The 15,596-nt window shown below is 46.5% G+C and overlaps 1 long non-coding RNA gene across 2 annotated transcripts in view; it reads right to left on the bottom strand.

Annotated features, from left to right (window-relative positions):
* Positions 1-15,580, bottom strand: part of LOC135238375 (uncharacterized) — a 36,725-nt gene extending 21,145 nt beyond the window's left edge. The window contains exons 1-4 of one of the 2 annotated variants that reach the window (XR_010325099.1): positions 15,349-15,580; positions 15,166-15,234; positions 12,967-14,777; positions 12,512-12,583 (exon numbers count right to left, since the gene is read on the bottom strand). This is a non-coding gene — a long non-coding RNA (uncharacterized LOC135238375). The remainder of the gene's footprint in view (positions 1-12,511; positions 12,584-12,966; positions 14,778-15,165; positions 15,235-15,348) is intronic. The other variant, XR_010325100.1, reaches the window with a different exon arrangement.
* Positions 15,581-15,596: the final 16 nt, after the last annotated feature.

The raw sequence follows: 15,596 nt of genomic DNA, 5'->3' as shown, positions 1-15,596 counted from the left end.
TGTTGGATGGTAACAGGGATGCCAGTACTAGCTCAAATGAGATCATGCTTTCGGTTAATTAAGAAATCGTTAATTTTTGGAAACATATTTAGCTATTAATGGCCTCTGCCGCTATACTGAGGCAATATGTATCTCTCCATTTACAGAGATGAGAATGCTAACAGGCTAGCTCCTTAATCTAATGACACATTTACAATAGCTACCTCATCAAAGGCATAGCAACTGGGGCTGCTGGGTGGCTCATCCTGTTAAGGTAATGTTTGAGCGAATGGATGGGCCCCACAGTTCGGGATGGAATTCCAGCCATGCCAGTGCTGACTGTGGGCAGCAGCCCTGCGGGGGCACACATAACTGGTTGAAGCATGCCAGGCTGGACTAGGGAGGGTTAGGGCCAGGATCGCCACTCTCCGCTGCCAGTGACCCACATCACTGGTTGAAGCAGTGCCCAGGATAGGAGGTTCAGCTGCCAACTGCAAACCTCCAGCTCTCTATGACCCATGTCAAACATGCACCCTGCATTCTACTTGCTAAAACTGCACATCAAGTGTCTTCCTCAAACTCATGCTTAGAATATCCTCTTAAGACTCAACCATTAATCTCTGTCCCCTGTAGGGGACATGAGGCTCAGGTTGGGGGAGGTTGTGATTGCAGACAGGTGGGGCAGGTGGTGTTACCTGTGTTACCTGTGTGTGAAATAGGATGACAAGCATAAGAGCTTGTGATCTCGGTTATTTAGTGTACCTCACGCTCAGTGCTTGGCATTTGGTGGCTCTGTAACTGTGATGTTAACTGTGATGTTACACTGTCACCATCCAATGATTAAATGGTTTAGCATTCTGTTGGTAAATGGAGAAAAAGGCTCAGCATTTTATGTTGAGAAAAAGAAAAAGAAAATTCTATGTCTTGATTATACAAGGTTGCTGTGTGTTGTGTGATCATAACATTCCAAAGAACATGGTAACTGACAAGGTTTATTTAATCTGATTGAAAGATTGAGACATTGCATATACTAAATTTTATCAGTTAAATATGTAATAGAAAACAAATTAAGGGGAACAGAATCTCCATGCCAGATTCTTTCTGAGGAAGCCCTGGGGAATGTGATCATGATGGTAAATGGTGATCACAATTTTTTATCCAAAGCGCTTTACAATTGATGCCTCTCATTTACCCATTCACACACACTCACACACCAATGGTGAAAGGCTGCCATGCAATGTACCAATCAGCTCATTGGGAGGGTTAGGGGTTAGGTGTCTTGCTGAGGTACACTTCGACATGCCCAGGGCGGGGGATCGAACCGGCAACCCTCCGATTGCCAGACAACTGCTCTTACCTCCTGAGCTATGTTGCCCCTGATGTCACTCACCAGCTGGACATAACTGATGTCACAATCTATCGTTACATTTTCTTTTTGACTCTTGGGACATACCTAATGCATACACCATGATTGTTGATGATTTATGATATTACATAATTACGATAATAGACATACCTAAAAAGCAAACACCGTTCCAAACACACAGAGCAAATTATAAGTGTTAATAAAATTATACCAGTGTAATACTAGTCCAGCAAGGACCTCATGAGTTACATCACCGTTTAAAGTATTAAAAGCGTGCTATTAATTTTACGCTGGGCATTTTGTTTTAGATTGCCTTCTGAGACCCAGCAGGAAAAAAGTTTTAAGTATTTTGATTTTTTGACATAATTCAAGTGTCTCAAAAGACAGAAACATGTTACATTGAAAATATTTTCCTAAATATGGTTTAGTTTTTCTGAATGTCCCTTGAAGTGCAGGTTTCACCACAGTAGATATGGGTCTTGTATTAAGACCAGAGACTCACTGGCATTCAAGTGTAGTTTGGCAGTAAAGTGATTGATAGGAGTTTAAGTGCATTAAACGAGGCTACACTTAATAATGTAAATGATGAACGAGGATATGTGCTTCCTCTCTGATCCATATCAGCTGATCCCAATCCTTTAATAAGCATCAACACTGAAGGTAGTAAATCAACAAAGAGCTCTTTTAGAGGCATCATTCATTGCAGTATGGGCCTGGACTTGTAAAGATAGAAGTTGTCTAGTGAAAAGTATTTAAATTTGTCATGTTTTTTAATGTTTCTCAACAACAACACAATGCATCTGAAATGAATGGCCTATAGTAGTTTCACAGATTTATTATTTCATTTGTTGGATGCGTGCACAAAATTATTATTAGACTGTATGTATTTCTGGTCACCAACTGTAAGTCCACACTGCTCACAGACTGTAAGTCCACACTGGTCACAGACTGTAAGTCCACACTGGTCACAAACTGTAAGTCCACACAGTTCACAGACTGTAAGTCCACACTGTTCACACGGGTCACACTGGACACAGACTGTAAGTCCACACCGGTCACACTGGTCACAGACTGCAAGTCCCCACTGGTCACAGACTGTAAGTCCACACTGTTGACAGACTGTAAGTCCACACTGGTCACACAAGTCACAGACTGTAAATCCACACTGTTCACAGACTGTAAGTCCACACTGGTCACAGACTGTAAGGTCACACAAGTCACAGACTGTAAATCCACACTGTTCACAGACTGTAAGTCCACACTGTTCACAGACTGTAAGTCCACACTGGTCACACAAGTCACAGACTGTAAATCCACACTGTTCACAGACTGTAAGTCCACACCGGTCACAGACTGTAAGGTCACACTGTTCACAGACTATAAGTCCCCACTGGTCACAGACTGTAAGGTCACACTGTTCACAGACTATAAGTCCCCACTGGTCACAGACTGTAAGTCCACACTGCTCACAGACTGTAAGTCCACACTGTTCACATGGGTCACACTGGTCACAGACTGTAAGGCCACACTGGTCACACTGTTCACAGACTGTAAGTCCACACTGTTCACAGACTGTATGTCATGGGTTTGGGTTGCAGTTCCCTTTTTGGCCTCCCGGCCTGATTATTACCTCATTGGATGCACCTGTTTCCAATTATTCCTCCCTATGCTGTGATTTCGGCCACCTGCGTCAGGCAAGGCTATTTAAGACACTGTCTGACTTTCAGTCCTTGCTTCAGTGTCAACTTACGTTCTCATTGAGCCGCTAAGGTATTTCAGAGCCTGTTTAATAAACCTCCAACATAGGCAAAATTGGTAATGCGAACATGGGTGTTTGTTAAAGATGACAAAATTAGGGTGGAAGCATAGCATAATGCCGTGATTCCCAGTTCCTGATGATCTATCATCCTGTAGGTCCTGCAGGAATGGGGTGTGCTTTGTTGGGGATGGACTGAAAACCTACAGGATGTTAGATCTCCAGGAACAGGGTACAGCCCTGCTCTAGCTGTTGAATGAGGTGTGCTTTTTTTAGGGTTGGAGTGAACACCTACAGGATGGTAGATCTCCAGGAACAGGGTTGGGCAGCCCTGCTCCAGCTGTTGAATGAGATGTGCTTTATTGGGTTTGGAGTGAAAACTTACAGGACAGTAGATCTCCAGGAACAGGGTTGGGCAGCCCTGCTCTAGCTGTTGAATGAGGTGTGCTTTGTTAGGGTTGGAGTGTAAACCTACAGGACAGTATATCTCCAGGAACAGGGTTGGGCAGCCCTGCTCTAGCTGTTGAATGAGGTGCGCTTTGTTAGGGTTGGAGTGAAACCTACAGGATGGTAGATCTCCAGGAACAGAGCTGACCAGCCCTGGCATAATGGCAAGGCATGTCGTCCCACAACACTAAGGTTGCAGGTTTGTTTCCAAGTGAGGCACAGCACTACTCATCCATATAAATGGACTGTATATAAACAGATTGAAAGCCCTGCATATCACTTCGGATAAGATCACTTCCTAAGTGACTACAATTAATGAGTTGCTAGGTAGCTAATCTAGATTAGAGGACACTTAATAACAATCGGAAAAGAAGTGAGAAATTTGTTTAAATTACTTTCTGAGGGACACCAATGGTTCTAATGCTTGGGTTGGTTTCATGTATCTATGTCAGGCAGTGGATTTTAAGCCCCTGGGACTGCTCCTTCTGTGCAGTTGTTACACTATTTCCAAATTTTAAAAACCATATTAAACTGCTGGGGTGTTTTTCTAATGCTAATTATACATTTTGCTTCTAATGTAATATTAGTTAGCTGTGCCATTTAGTTAGCCAGCTAATTATATCGCAAAGTTGTTAGCATGATAAAGCTGTTAGCTTCAAGCCTCAAATGTCAAGAGTATGTTGGGTCAGTAGCACCCACTGTAGCATCTACTGTACTGACACTGACCAGCTAGCACTATTTTTACAAAACCAATGGAGTCACAAGACCGTAACGTATTCTCATTTCCCTTTATTTTTAAGAGATTTGAAATTGACATAGCATTAAAACATCTTTTAATTGGCACATGTAATGAATAAAAAGGATTTTGGTGTATGTCTTCAGCATGGCTTACTTCAAAGGCATAGGATGAATAGTTGTTTACATTTGGGTCAGTGTAGAGACTAATAAATAGAAAGATCTTGAAAAAGGAGGGCAGCTTCCCTGTATTCATATGCAAATGTACGTGTGTGTTCAAAGATAGATCAGGGAGCACTTTAGGCTAATATAGTGCACCTGCAAAGCTTAGGGTATCCTGAAAGGCTTTCACATCCTCAGAGCAAAATGTCTGTCATTCAGTACGAATAAAGAAGCATTTTAAAAACATTTCTCTAAATGTTTTGTTTAAGTCTGGTTTGATGTATTCCTTTCATGGGGTCGGCACTTGCCTTGCATGAATCTGGTTTAATTAAATTTGTAGAATGTTATTAAAAAGCCGGAATAACTCAGTAGGCCTGTGCCCCTCCTTAAGGCACTCTTAGTTTTTAAGATTTTTAAATTGGACGCCTTTAACTGCCAATCCATATTATTGCAGGGTACTGAAAACCAATTCTTATTTGTAACCATGGAATACACATTATGTCACATACATATTTGGTACGATTTCATTCTTTTTCAGCATTTATAATATCCTGATTGTGTAGTGTCTCTATAACATACACCTTTACTCTGAGAATGTCATGGTCCTGTTTTCCTGTCTGTGTTTCCCCTGTTGGGCCGCCAGATGGCGGCACTTCTGTTTTGTGTCCTGCTCCCCCCCTGTTAATTGTATGATTGTTTCATTGTCTCGTTATCCCATCATTGTTCCCACCTGTCTTATCCCCTCCTTCTGGTTCGATTGTTTTTTGAGTTCACCTGTGTCTTGTTACCCCTGTCTATTTAAGTTCTCTGTTCCCTTGACTCGGGTGCTGGTTCCTTGTGTTTGTTCCCGATATCTGTTGGTTTCAAGCGTATGTACCTGCCTGTGTTTGTTCCCGATATCTGTTGGTTTCAAGCGTATGTACCTGCCTGTGTTTGTTCTGACTTGTGTTTTGTTTGACCTGCCCTTGTCTGCTACCTGCCTGTGTTCTGCCCTGCCCATGTTTGTGAGTTCCTCTTGTTTTCTGTTTTATTTAGTTATTTTTTGAGTTTGTGTTTTTGCCCTTCGTGTCCTTTCTGTTCCCTGTTTGTTTGCCTTATTTAGATTTTTTGAGTTTGTGTTTTTGCCCTTCGTGTCCTTTTCTGTTCCGTGTGTTTGCCTTTCTGTAAGTAAAGTCTTTGTTAATTTTCTCCCCTTTGAGTTTCGTGTTTTTTCCACTCTGCGCCTGGGTCCCAGCACCCGTACCGTCACAGAAGGAACCAGCCAGTTTGGGACCCAGCAGAGGTTTTTTTTTTTTTTTTTTTTGTTTAAAATGCCATCGGGGTGGTGGGAGCTTCAACCTCCCAGTGCCCGGGGCGGGCGGTCGCGGAGGCGCCGTGGTCGGGCTGCCTCCCGGTCGGCCAGACCTCCAGCTGATCAGCCGGCGGATCCTGACCCTTTTGAGGGGTCGCGGCTTGCAATCTTCCCAGGGTCCGGCCCGCGGGGGTCCCGCCGGTCCCGTCCGGCTGCCCAGCCGGGTTCCCTACAGCTGTGGTCTGTGTTCCTGTCCCCTGCCCAGCCCAGATGGCAGGGCCCTCAGCCTGCTCCACCCCAAGTCCCAGAGGGACCTTCACGGCCTGCTCTGCCCCGAGTGCCGGAGGGACCTTCACGGCCTGCTCGGCCCCGAGTGCCGGAGGGACCTTCACGGCCTGCTCTGCCCCGAGTGCCGGAGGGACCTTCACGGCCTGCTCTGCCCCGAGTGCCGGAGGGACCTTCACGGCCTGCTCTGCCCCGAGTGCCGGAGGGGCCTTCACGGCCTGCTCTGCCCCGAGTGCCGGAGCGGCCTTCACGGCCTGCTCTGCCTCAAGTCCCGGAGCGGCCTTCACGGCCTGCTCTGCCTCAAGTCCCGGAGCGGCCTTCACGGCCTGCTCTGCCTCAAGTCCCGGAGCGGCCTTCACGGCCTGCTCTGCCTCAAGTCCCGGAGCGGCCTTCACGGCCTGCTCTGCCTCAAGTCCCGGAGCGGCCTTCACGGCCTGCTCTGCCTCAAGTCCCGGAGCGGCCATCACGGCCTGCTCTGCCTCAAGTCCCGGAGGGGCCCCCAGAACCGCCTCGAGCCCCGGAGAGGCCCCCAGATCCGCCTCGAGCCCCGGAGAGGCCCCCAGATCCGCCTCGAGCCCCGGAGAGGCTCCCAGATCCGCCTCGAGCCCCGGAGAGGCTCCCAGATCCGCCTCGAGCCCCGGAGAGGCTCCCAGATCCGCCTCGAGCCCCGGAGAGGCCCCCAGAGCCGCCTCGAGCCCCGGAGAGGCCCCCAGAGCCGCCTCGAGCCCCGGAGAGGCCCCCAGAGCCGCCTCGAACCCCGGAGAGGCCCCCAGAGCCGCCTCGAGCCCCGGAGAGGCCCCCAGAGCCGCCTCGAGCCCCGGAGAGGCCCCCAGAGCAGCCTCCAGCCCCGGAGGCCTCGCCTGCTCTGACCCTTCCGCGGAGGCCGCCTGCTACACCCAAGTTTCGGGCTGTACTTGTGCCTCGAGCCCCGGGGGGGCCTCCGGAGCCGCCTCAAGCCCCAGGGGAGCCTCCGCAGCCGCCTCGAGTCCCGGGGGGGCCTCCGGAGCCGTCCAGAGCTCCGGAGAGGCCTCCAGAGCCGTCCAGAGCCCCGGAGAAGACAACGGTCCCATGTGTTGTCCCGCAGGGGCCGCCGCAGACTGCTCTGGCCGCCCCGCAGGCTAAGCCGCCTGCCTTGCCCCCTAGCGTTCGTGCTCCCCCTGGCGTTCGTGCTCCCCCTGGCGTTCGTGCTCCCCCTGGCGTTCGTTCTCCCCCTGGCGTTCGTTCTCCCCCTAGCGTTCGTGCTCCCCCTAGTGTTCTCGCGCCCCCCAGTGTCCGTTCTTCCCCTAGTGTTCTTGCTCTCCCTAGTGTCCACACCTTGCCCCCTGGCGTTCGTGCTTCCCCTAGTGTTCTCGCTCCCCCCAGTGGTCGTCTCTCCCCCGGTGTCGGTCCTTCCCCCAGTGATCGTCTCTTCCCCGGAGTCCGTCCTCCCCCCAGTGGTCGTCCCTCCCCCAGCCTCGTCACTCCCCCTGGTGTCCATTCTCCCTTTGGTGTTCGTCCTCCCAACCGTGTGTCCGTGTGTTCCCCGGCCCCCCTGTCTAATTGTCTGCCCGCCTGTTTGTCTGTTGGTCTACCCGTATGTGTGTCAGCCAGTTTGTTGGCCTGTTTGTCTGCCCCCCAAGCCGTCAGCCCATCGGCCAACGTGTTTGCCCGCCTGTCTGCCTGTCTGTCAGTGTGCCAGTCCGCGTGTGTTTTGTCTTGTTTGCCTGTGTGTCAGTCCCTATGTCAGTTGTTGGGCTCCCCCCTCGCCTTCCCTGTCTGCCTGTCCCTTTGTGTGTCCGTCGGTGTCGCCGTGTGCCTCCCCGCCTGCTTGTCCCTGTGTCTGTCCTTGTAGGTCTCCCGATTGTGCCAGTATCTGGCAGTCTGTTTCCCCCTCAGTCTTGTCCAACCCAGTCCTGTGTTGTCGTGCCCCGTCTCGTTGCTGTCCTGTGTCTACCTCGCCCCAGTCCAGTCCTGTGTCCACCTCACCTTAGTCCAGTCCTGTATGTCTGCCTTGCCCCTGTCCAAGTCCCCCCTGGTTTCCTGAATTTCCCCGTGTCGCCCGAGTGCGGGCCCTGAATTTCCCCGTGTCGCCCGAGAAGTGCGGGTCCTGAGTTTCCCCCGTGTCGCCCGATGTGCGGGCCCTGAGTTTCCCCCGTGTCGCCCGATGTGCGGGCCCTGAGTTTCCCCCGTGTCGCCCGATGTGCGGGCCCTGAGTTTCCCCCGTGTCGCCCGATGTGCGGGCCCTGAATTTCCCCGTGTCGCCCGATGTGCGGGCCCTGAGTTTCCCCGAGTCCTGCCCAGCCCTGAGTCTCCCCGTGTCGCCCGGGTCCTGCCCAGCCCTGAGTCTCCCCGTGTTGCCCGGGTCCTGCCCAGTCCCGAGTCCTGTTCCCCCGTCCTAGTCCAGTCCCGAGTCCTGCGTCCCGTTCCAGTCCTGTGTCCCGTCCTGTTCCTGTCCAGTCCTGTTTCTGCCCTGAGTCCTGTTTCCAGCCCCGAGTTCCCGTCCAGCCCCGAGTTCCCGTCCAGCCCCGAGTTCCCGTCCAGCCCCGAGTTCCCGTCCAGCCCCGAGTCTTGTTCTTGTCTTGTTCCTGTCCTGTCCAGTCCAGCCCTGAGTCTTGTCCTGTCTAGTCCAGTCCTGTTCCTGCCCCAGTTCTGTGTCCAGTCCCTGTTCCTGTCTGAGTCTTGTCTCTAGCCCCCACCCTCTGTTGACTCCCTCCCCGGGTCGGCCTCCTGGGACGTCAGGAGCCGTCCCTTGGGGGGGGGGGTACTGTCATGGTCCTGTTTTCCTGTCTGTGTTTCCCCTGTTGGGCCGCCAGATGGCGGCACTTCTGTTTTGTGTCCTGCTCCCCCCCTGTTAATTGTATGATTGTTTCATTGTCTCGTTATCCCATCATTGTTCCCACCTGTCTTATCCCCTCCTTCTGGTTCGATTGTTTTTTGAGTTCACCTGTGTCTTGTTACCCCTGTCTATTTAAGTTCTCTGTTCCCTTGACTCGGGTGCTGGTTCCTTGTGTTTGTTCCCGATATCTGTTGGTTTCAAGCGTATGTACCTGCCTGTGTTTGTTCCCGATATCTGTTGGTTTCAAGCGTATGTACCTGCCTGTGTTTGTTCTGACTTGTGTTTTGTTTGACCTGCCCTTGTCTGCTACCTGCCTGTGTTCTGCCCTGCCCATGTTTGTGAGTTCCTCTTGTTTTCTGTTTTATTTAGTTATTTTTTGAGTTTGTGTTTTTGCCCTTCGTGTCCTTTCTGTTCCCTGTTTGTTTGCCTTATTTAGATTTTTTGAGTTTGTGTTTTTGCCCTTCGTGTCCTTTTCTGTTCCGTGTGTTTGCCTTTCTGTAAGTAAAGTCTTTGTTAATTTTCTCCCCTTTGAGTTTCGTGTTTTTTCCACTCTGCGCCTGGGTCCCAGCACCCGTACCGTCACAGAGAAGGATTCATATAAAATTAAAATTACTTTGCCATACCTTTATGAAATGCACTTGTTTGATTGACCCCTTGTAGGGAAACAGTCCATTGAGCCATAACTGCAGTGACCTCTGCTTACAATGTGAACTTCTGCTGACGCTCAATGAGCTCTAGTTTACAGTGCCATGGTCATGTCAGATATATATTTATTTTTTTTGGATACATTTTTTCTTCATATGAATTATACTTCCATTCAGTAACAAGCAAGGTGTTTACATGAGGTAAATAATGAATAACCATTGCAGCCAAAATATTATTTATATCACTTACATTGGATTGGCCGTTTTGGTTAGGTTACACGATTTATTAAACATTCTTATTCAGTGACTTACACAGCTTATATTTACACTGCAAACCAGTTATACACTGAACACTGAAACACATCCATTCATGTTCTTTGTTCAAGGCTGTGCCCTTTCTGGGATTTGAACAAGCAACCTCTGAGTAATGAGCACAGTTCCGTAGCCAAAGTGCTACACGGCCACCACCATCTGATACCATTGGAGGGAAGTGCTCAACAGTGTAGCACAGCCAGGGGGCTGCGAGTTCCACTCCCTAACCAATGTAAAGTGGAAATAGCATGGATCTGTTTTAGGCACAGCCCCCATTTTTAAAAATGACTGACGTTACGCACCAAGCACAGGAAGAGGACAGAGATGCCTACCTCAAGAGTTATGGATTGACTACTAGGCAGAACCTGCTATGAAACTGGAAGTAGCATATACAATTATACCTGACCAAGGTCAAGCTATACATCCATCCATCTGTTATCAAACCAGCTCATTCCTGGTCAGGGCTGCAAGGGGGCCTATCCCAGCATGCAGTGGGTGAGAGACAGGAATACACCCTGGACTGGTCACCAATCCATAGCAGGGCTCACATACCATTCACTCACACATGGGCAATTCAGAGTCTACAATTAGCCCATCGCATGTCTTTGGCTTGTGGGAGGAAGCCCTTGTGGACATGGGGAGAACATGCAAACTCCACACAGACAGGCCACGTGCTATCCACTCTTTCGCCATGCCACAATATCATTTCGTAAGAACAAAAAAAAAATGAGCTGCAGTTTCCATTGATTAAAAAAATGTCAAATATAAAATGTGGCATGTCTTGGAGCTACTGCTAGAGTACACAATGTGGGAAAAGTTTTTGTGTGTGGAAGAGAGTTGATTAAATAAAAATTGAATTCCAGCCAAAAACCCAATTAAATGTTTTTCTTTTCTTTTTTGTTGTTCTTGTTTTTTTTTTTTTGAAGAAGAAGAAGAAGAATCAGGTATTATGCATACGTACAGCCTCCAGAAACATGTAACATTATTAGAGTAACTTGAAGAGTATTTATGTGCTTTAAAACAAAAAAACCTCACATTGCGCTATAGCTGCCATTGAAAGGCCAGCCGGTTGCCAGAAACCTCAGTAATATATTTATTCACAGATAATAAAATATGCTTATTCACATACAATCGTCTGGACCGGTCAAAAACAAACATTAAGACTCAAATATAATATCCCTGTAACTACTGCTGCATTTCCCCTTTTTTAAACACATGGCTGAAAATGACATGTACAAAATGGTTACTATTCTTGAACCCCTTTTGACTACAGGCATAATCCTGGCCTCTCTTGAAAGGTAGCCCTTGGGAGCTTGTTCTATTCTAGAATTATTCTAAATATTACTGAAACAAAGTAACAGTAGCTCAATGTTTTTTTCTCACCTTTTTTTTTAATGTTTGTGGCTGTGCCTGGTGGGCTTAGAAACACAAACACAGCCACAGCCGCAACATTGGACAAATCCTGGTTCAAATTCTATGACAATACCACCAAAAATGAGCGTTCTGCTTTGTTTTGTCTGAGCTATGCTTAGGCAGGTTTCCAAAAAGTCAATTTGGAGATTCCAAAAGGACACTTGGTAACCAAAAGATATTATGCTTCTATATATTGTATGTTATATGCTAGTGGAGTAAGTATGCTTAAAAGTAGTTCACTTTTCCAGTGCACAACATATTCAGCATGCATACTTAACTTATGGTTTGTTTATGCAGGAGAAACAATAAACGTCATTAGATGCAAGCCTAACAAACTGTACACGGCTAGAAACGTAATTTCAACAGCTATAAAATCTCCCCATTGGCTGACTGTGTACTGGGCAGATCGTACACTGTCCAGCTCGAGGCGTTGCTGGCGCACAATGGGTCCTATCGGCTATAGGGAGGGACTGCTTGGCCATAGCCTATTAGTCAGAGAAGCTTGAAGGTTGACTACTCTTTTTTTCAGAGACTATACAAACTGGAGATAACAACATTCAAAACGTACAACATTGATGATCCCTCAGAAGAATAGCTAAGTAAACAATGGATATTCTGTCAATGCATCTCTGAGTTAACACTTTTGTTTGACTAAATATTACCGTGGATTGTGTTCGCTGGATGCTTGTTTTGTTAAAAACACCAACTTTACAGTAATTCATGTTGTCTGTGGATTTCCAAAACACATTTAAGGTGATGCACATTGTGTGACCAGGCTGACTGAAAATTTCACTATAAAAAAAACCCCCACTATACCCAGCTGGAGCGACTTAAAGGTATACTACTCAGGTTTTTGTTGCCCTTCTAGACTCTGTTTGTCTCCTCCTCAACCCCACCCACACCTCTGTTGAGGATGCACCCTCGAGCGCTAGCAGCAAAATGTCAAGCAAAGAGGTGAGCTGGTCAGAGGTATAGATGCTAACAGCAATTAGGCAGTGTTATAATGATCTTTTACACGAGAGCAATATGTGAGCTCTGTAGTGCAGCTATTTGGTGTGTTTCCTCGTTCAGCATTTATCAATTCTAGACATTTCGTTAGAACTGGGATGTAAACACAGAATCATGTGTGCAATAAGTAGCAGACCATAGGTACATTATTGCTAGCTAATACACTGACGTGAATGACGTTTTCAAAAATGTATCCGTATCCAATTCAAATATTAGCCTCTTTATTTTCTCAAATATAAAATAATATATGTCAATGGATAACTGGTAGGCTACTTTATGCTAATTGTAGCTACCTTACCTGACCTGTGTTCTGTAGTTGTTCCAACGACCTTTGGTATGCAGTCTTTGTGCGTTGCTTCCGTCAAAGCCGCTACCAAATAAAATGTAATGAAATATTGCATTGTTACATCCCTGAAGTATAGAGTTACAGAGAAATGAATTATTGAAATATGTCTAGTTTATTCTGCGATTTATCATCAGTGAACCCTAATTAGGACCGGGGTCTTTGTTTGCAACTTTGTACACTTTGTTAGTGAGGTTGGCTACACGTAGCTAGATAGCATTCAATTCAGTTCCCGATTGAAATAAATGATGGTGAATTACCAAGCTAGTCAAGTTGCAACTATAAACAGTAACAGCAGTTCCCATAGGGAGGAAGACATCTTCATGGCGGAACCGAATTCAAAAGCTCACCAACCTCGGGCATCTAGCCGCTGCCTAACATAGCTATCTAGCTAAAAGTAAATGACTTACAGGTGCGACAGAAAACAGGCCAACTCCACGTCGCTTTTCATTCCCTTGGCGAACTTCAGCTGACGCCACCGATGAAAATGAATTCTAGGGTTGACTCTAGTTTTTGAACAGCTTGTGTTTTTGCTTTGCTGTAGCTAGGCTTTTTAGCAGCTAAGTAGCAACAAACACTTTGCTGGATTCTGATCCCAAACCACAGGTTCTGTAGCCGCGCTCACCCCTGCCCACACAGAATGCCGTGCCCAGAAACGTCCGGAACACATTTTAGAATAAAAAATATACAGGTAAAAGTTGAAGAAATTTCTGAAAGATATGCCTTAGCATGGTTATTTTTATTATGTTTTCAAGCATCGTGCATAGTCTACATTTAAACATTCATTAGGTTTTTGAGCACAAAAAAGTATGTGACTTAACAGAACCTTCAGATTCACCAAAGATCTGATCAACTTCTGTTGTACACGCATTACGACCTACTGATCAGCTTCAGCTGTAAACAAATTAAGACTTATAATCAGCTTCAGATGTAAGTACATTAAGACCTAGTGATCAGACTCAGTTGTAAGTGAGCAGTTAGTGCTCTCCATGGAAACCACATTAAATTAAGTGTAATTAATGCAATAGCGCTGAAGGAAGGTCATGTGACTACCTTTTTTCCCTACAACACCCAGTGTAGTCCAATGCAGCATAACTCTATGACTTTATTAGGTGCAGCCGAGATATCCACAAATTAGTCGCGAGTGTAAATATATGGGCATATTAGAGATGATGGCTTTTGCTTCAGTGTGTTGTACAGATGACTGAGGTGGAATGGCTGTGTACAAAAACAGCCTCTTCAAATCTGGAATGTCTAATTCTGAGAATCTCTTGTTCCAGTGACAGACACCCATCCATTTCACAAAGGCCTGTTTAAAACACTGGAAAGAATTAGTATTATGAAGTTAGAAATTCAGAAATGCTTTCATTAGGAATACATGGCAATCACTTGCTCTTTCTTGACATTAAATGTATCCTGGACCCTTGGGAATTGTGTAAATCATTTGAACCATTTCAGATGACCAAATATCTGGAAGCAAAGCAGTGACGTGAAGCATTGTACAACCTTGGTCGAAGATTCACAGTGGGTTCAAAGAGCCATCTAGTGGCACTTAACAGTACTGCAGCATTTTAGTGAAAAGTGTGGCCATTAGTATATGAGCTGGGAGGTACTATTCAAACCTGCGCTGCTTTAACTCTTTTCAGGGTTCCCTATAGAAATAACCACCATGACCACAGACTGTCAGCACTTTTATTTTTTACATTTACTTCTGTACTTTTCTGCGTTTCACTTAAACCACCTCAACAAACAGCCATTTCATCACCAGGACACAAAGTGTCATTGATACAAGGTAGCATCTGGGCTAATAGCTCCCCCTTGTGGAGAATCTTCAGCCTGTTAAATGTCAGTGACTGATCGACTGACTGACTGACTGACTGAGTTACAAGTCAGGACCATGAGGTTCTTCAAATGTTCAAAAAAAAAAACTACAAAAAAATATGATTGCAATGTAATGTTCATGTAATTTTAAATTTAACATATTTTTGTTGTGTTGATAAATGTACCAGTTATTTCTGTTAAATGAAAAAAAGCAGCAAAAAAAAAAAAAAAACAAGGCAAAATTCCAAGAAGAATCATACAGCGCTTTACAGTTTTAAACAAATTGTGTCTCTCTGCAGGGGTACATCCCTGCTGTAGGCTGGCCCATGGGCCCCAGGGTCCCCCAGGAAGAGTCCCTCCTAGCCTGGGGGCCACGACAGCAGCTTCTCATCCTTAATCACTGCAACACACAACAGCACCAACACACACTACTCACACTGTGCCTAATAAATCAACACACACTGCTCACACTGTGCCCAATAAATCAACACCAACACACACTGCTCACTCTGTGCCTAATAAATCAACATCAACACACACTGCTCACACTGTGCCTAATAAATCAACACCAACACACACTGCTCATACTGTGCCTAATAAATCAACACCAACACACACTGCTCACACTGTGCCCAATAAATCAACACCAACACACACTGCTCACACTGTGCCCAATAAATCAACACCAACACACACTGCTCACACTGTGCCCAATAAATCAACAAGGATGTGTGATTCTCAGTTTCTTATTCAAGGCTACTGGTCATGCGCTCATAGTCTCCTCATACCTGCTCCAGATCCATCCAGAAAACCTTTTAACTTCATATTTTGGCCAACAAGAGGAAGAGCTTGAGGAGCTGTGTGAAAAGACAAATAAACTTCATCAGAAAATAAGAATTCACTTTTCACTTTGTAGAAAACTGTAGGATGTGTACATTATAGGGAAAAGACAGAGAAAATGTGGAATTTACATTTGTATGATTGTCCTGTGCATCCTCATCCTCAGCTGCATTGAATCTTGGGATAGCGGTCTGTGAATAGCCAGGGTTTGAAGCGGCGCTTTGGTGACAGATGTTTCAGAATGCCAGGTACTGAGCGACAGAACAACACTGGTGTTATTAAGGCCTTGTCCTTACGCACTGGGCATTTACTTCTGTATGATGTGATGCTACACTAACCTGTGCCAGCAGAGCCCTGGCGGTCATGGATATAAACTGTA

This window comes from Anguilla rostrata, chromosome 13 (genome assembly GCF_018555375.3).
Source record: "Anguilla rostrata isolate EN2019 chromosome 13, ASM1855537v3, whole genome shotgun sequence".
NCBI lineage: Eukaryota > Metazoa > Chordata > Actinopteri > Anguilliformes > Anguillidae > Anguilla > Anguilla rostrata.
This window is presented reverse-complemented; position numbering and strand designations above follow the sequence as displayed.